The following is a 5,290-nucleotide window of genomic DNA, read 5'->3' as shown; positions in this document are numbered from 1 at the left end:
GTTGATATCTGAGCATCACATTTTGGGTCGATTACGTGCTCAAAATGCCGCAAGAACCAAAGAACTTCTTTGGAACTCGTCAGTCTATTCTTCTTCTGAGAATTAAGGCTATTCCATGCGAAGAAATTGCAAGAAACTGAAAGATCTCGTACAACGCTGTGTACTATTTATTCACAGAACAGCGCAAACTGGCGAAGTGGGAGGCCGTGCACAACTGAGCAAGAGGAAAGTACATTAGAGGTGTCTAGTTTGAGAAAACAGATGCCTACAGTCCTCAACTGGCAGCTTCATTAAATAGTCCTTGCAAAACACCAGTCTCAACGTAACAGTGAAGAGGTGATCCCAGGATGCTGCTTCTAGGCAGAGTTACAAAGAGAAGCATCATCTCAGACTGGCAATAGAAGAAAGATTAAGATGGGCAAAAGAACACAGACACTGGACAGAGGAATATTGGGGAAAGTGTTATGGACGACGCATCTAAGTTTGAGGTGTTCAGATCACAAAGAAGAACATTCGTGAGATGCAGAAAAAATGAAAAGATGCTGGAGGAGTGCTTGACGCCATCTGTCAAGCATGGTGGAGGCAATTTGATGGTCTGGGGGTGCTTTGGTGATGGTAAAGTGGGAGATTTGTACAGGGTAAAAGTGATCTTGAAGAAGGAGGCTATCACTCCATTTTGCAACGCCAGGCCATACCCTGTGGACGGCGCTTAATTGGAGCCAATTTCCCCCTACAACAGGACAATGACCCAAAGCACAGCTCAAACTATGCAATAACTATTTAGGGAAGAAGCAGTCAGCGGGTATTCTGTCTATAATGGAGTGGTCAGCACTATATATCCTATTCATTTTGCAACTCATTTCATGTATGTTTTCATGGAAACCAAACTGACCCCAAACTTTTGAACGGTAGTATATATCTAACATCTTAATTTCTATCTTCATTTCCTCTGTGCTGTTATTACTGGCAGATCGCTAAAGATTGACTTCGAAATTGGATGTCTGTCCAGGTCCTGAGGACGTTGAGAAAGGCCTTCAAAACCGTCCACTAGGGGCAACAGTGAGTGCTATTACCATCAAGTAGGCTAGAGTTTTGCTAGGGCATTGTGGATTGGGGTGGAGGATGGACATAATCTCATGACTTGGAAGACACTCATTCATTTTTTTATTTTATTTATCCTATTCTGAACCTTAACCCTTAACTTTGAAATGTGACGTTTGGAGAAACAGAACGATGATGAGCAGGAGGGGTCAACCTAGTCCAAGGGTGTCAAAAATGCTTTGATATTTGATGTTTCTGGAGCAACTTCGAAATTTGACATTTTGAAAAACGTGTATTAACGTCAGAATCTGAAGTCAAATTGATAAAATCGTAAGATCTAGTTGGTTATAAAGCAAGACAGAGAGGGGCAGGAGGACAGATGACTTGCTTTAGCCACGAGGCTCTCAGAACGAGGTGCATTTCACAGTGTTATACTGTATATTCATAGGAAGCACAACCTCTCCAGTGTCCCATCTCTGCTGGAATACAAAGCAGCATTTATCAGATGAAGAGGACACTGGAATATGGATGTACAGTGGGGTCCTAAATTATTGACAGCCCTTTATAAAGATGAGTCAAAATTACTGCATAAAATAAACAATTCAAATCCTGAATTATATTGTATGCTCAAAATAATTGGGAAACTATATTATTTTATACTAATATAATTGCTCAAAGAAAGAGATTTTGTTTAACAATAATTTTTTTTTCTTCTCAAATAGGTAAGGGTCAAAATGATTGATATGTTTTCAAAACCTTTCAATAATTCACCTTGGGAGAATAACGGCACTGAGCCATTTTCTAAAATGTTTTATCAATCAATCAATCAAATGTATTTATAAAGCTCTTCTTACATCAGCTGATGTCACAAAGTGCTGTACAGAAACCCAGCCTAAAACCCCAAACAGCAAGCAATGCAGGTGGGCGAAGCAGGTGGGCCTGCAGGAAAAAACTCCCTTAAAAAAGGCAGGAACCTAGGAAACTAGAGAGGAACCTAGGCTATGAGGGGTGACAGTCCTCTTCTGGCTGTGCTGTGTGGAGATTATAACAGCAATGGCCAAGATGTTCAAATGTTCATAGATGACAGCAGGGTCAAATAATAATATACACAGTGGTTGCTGAGGTGACAGTCAGCACCAGGAGTAAATGTCAGTTGCTTTTTCCTCTCTCAGTTGTAGCTATTTGATTTAAACCGCAGGCTTTTTTACAAAGCCATCGTATACTGGAGGAGCCGCGAGAGTGAAGCCGACTGAAGGAGGGTAATTAATTTTGTATAAGATTGTTTATGACACTTTATACACGCTTTACAGCGTGATTGAAATTTAGCGAGACTCATGCAGCTGGTAAACGCTGCAATGTCCGGCTCCAATTGAAATGACCTTACATTTTTCTATCGCGGCAAGCGTTACAGATTGAATAGAGCCTAAAATATGTAATAGCTACCGGTTTTGGCTTCAGTGGTCTGTTGAAGACTGACGGGTGTTCCAGAGTCGAGTTCACGCAGTGTTTCAACCCTCATTCTTCTGGAGAACTACCATGCATCCTGTCACTGAGAATGAGGAAAGAAATATACAGAGAGAAAAAGAAAGGGCCTAATATCCAATCCCATTACATCTCATTTTCTCTACCCACAGGCTGTTGCAAAGAGGACAAGTGAAAGGAAGATTGGGGGCACTAGAGTACAGCTTGAAAGATCTGTGTGCAGGTGTGGTCAGGCACGATGTATGCTACGCTAACATCTACTCATCTCAGAAGTTTGGGTCACTTAGAAGATGGCTTGTCTTTAAATATAATACTTTTTTGTTCATTAAAGTTACCATATAAATGATTCAGAAATACAGTGTAGACATGTTAATGTTGTAATATGACTATTGTAAGCTGGAAAATTTGGAATATCAACATAGGTTATCAGAGCTCTTATCAAAAATCACTTCATTGCCTTTGTTCCAATCGATCGTTTGTGTATAGCTAATCCAAGTTTTTAGGAATATCTGTTGTAATAGCGAATTTGACTCAGGTTAGAAATGAAGCTCTTTGCACACTATCACTCGCTTAGATTTTACGATTTGCACCTCGAAAGGGACCTCGTTGTTGCTGAATGTCAAACATAGTATGACAATGTGTTTCTCTCTCTAGATAGTTGTTTGGATTTTGGAGTCAATTTAGAGCATTTGTTGGGTTCGCTGGTCAAGCGAGTCTCAGAATGGCAGAGAGTGTCTTCTGGACTCCGTCTATGTCTATCCTTGCTTCTGATTGAAATGTAATTTGTGTATTTTACAAATGCACAGTCATAGGTTGTACAACTGAGATTCTGTTACATGGACCGCTTGTGTAGCTGACTGGCGTTCCTTCACTAGCAACATTAGTCAAGGATTCTGGCTCTAACAGAACTCGAGAGTAGGGAGTGGGAGGCTTTCGTCCCGCGTAGCCCCCAATGGAGTTGAAGAGCGAGAAGTAATACTCTCCTATGATGTGTCTGGTTTGAAGAAACAGATACGCTATGCTCACATATTTCTTCTTATTAACGCATAGACAGCTTCCTTAAGAATAGTGTAAACCCACGCGAAAGGACGACAGGTGTGCAACGGTCACATGTGGAAGAGTTGGAGTCTGGGATGTGGAATTTTCGAGGTCAGCAGTTGACTATGAAAAAGGACGCAGATCTTCATAGGACTGGCATATAACGTAGAATCCAGATTATAGGATGTGGGCTAAAAGGAGGGACAGGAGCGGAGACAGGAGGAACTAATAGAACTAAGAGGCGCGGAGTCATCCCGGGATGTCGGCTTGTCTTTAACTGTATGATGGTTTAGTACTGCGCTCAGTCTTGCGTGGTGCTATTGGTAGGGATGAAGGTGAGTTGAGGACTTGGGTGAGAGCGGTTGGTTTCTCTTCGCATTCTAGACACCACTGAACTGTGCTTATTCGCATCGGTTGGTCTCCGTTGTGCCTAAGGGCTTCCCTTACTGCTTTCTATTCTGATTAGAGCAGTTTGCATTTATGTTCTGTGTAGTAGGGGTAGTTAGACAGCGTTGTATGAGATTTTCAGTTTGTTGGCTAATGTTTCAATAAGCATAAGCGTTCATGTTTTTTAGAACATTTAGAATATTAACTGGGACTAAGTATTGCGGTAAGAGGGTTATGTTTTTGTTTACTGGTTGGGGCATAATATTGAGGCTCTTGTTAATTACTTGATTTCGAACCTCAGTCCAATGCTTTGGAGATACTTTCCAGAATACTCAAGCTGTAGTCTAGGTTAGACAGGCCGAGGTTTTTATTGTGGGTCTATTACATTAGAACAACAGTTTTCTCAGCTGTGCTAATGGTTGAGATTGCATAAATTTTGTTCTTTCCTAATGATCAATTAGGGGCTTTAATAATGAATAAACTTGGATTAGCTAACACAACGTGCATTGGAAACGCTAGGAGGTGTTATGGTTTTGCCTGATTTCATTTTTTGGGCTCGGGGTTATTCACCCTCTGGTATGAGGAGTTCTTCAATATAAAAGTCTTGGTCCGTTGTTTCCAGATTGACATTATAATCATTTAGGAAGGACACAGGTGTATCTTAATGATATTACTTCGCGGACTTTGGAATTTTCTGATCAATTGTTTGTTTTTTTAATGGATTTTCATATTCAAAAATCCAAATTGGACAGGTTGGTACGTGACTGCGCTCCTATGGCTTCGAGGGTTTGGTTTAGCTAGCGTAGTTTAATTTAGAGGGTCTGATTTCGTGCACTAAATCATCCGACCAGTGCATCAATTACAACTCTGCTGGAGTTCTTATCTTGCGATTTCGGTCGCCTAGGGACGATTATGCGTTTCGACCTGCCTATAGTAGCGCTAATGGTCGGATTACACTACCTCTTGCGTTCCCCTCCCTGTAAGCTTCAGCTTCTGGTGTTCGCTCTTGCGTCGCTGGCTTTTTTTCGTTGCTGCTTTCTCCCCTTCTGGGTTGTTTTAGCTGTTGCTTGGCGCGTCGCTTGTAGTCACGCGGGGGCTTATCGGTCTGCTTGGCTGCCTGCCCTTGTGCCCGAGTGGGTGCTTTGGTTTCTTTTAATAAGCTCACCACGAAGCAACCTGCGTGTAGGATTCCCAGTCGGTGAGTTAGCGGGATAACTGTTCTAACTGCATGTACGGAAGAGGGTTTCTCTTATACATATATAACTGGGTGTTCGAGTTGATGCTGTTGTGGAGTTGGTCTCTCAGACCGTATACATGGGTATACAAAAATTAATTTTCTGGT

Source organism: Salvelinus sp. IW2-2015, linkage group LG33 (genome assembly GCF_002910315.2).
Source record: "Salvelinus sp. IW2-2015 linkage group LG33, ASM291031v2, whole genome shotgun sequence".
NCBI classification, from domain to species: domain Eukaryota; kingdom Metazoa; phylum Chordata; class Actinopteri; order Salmoniformes; family Salmonidae; genus Salvelinus; species Salvelinus sp. IW2-2015.
Note: the sequence above shows the minus strand (reverse complement) of the source record.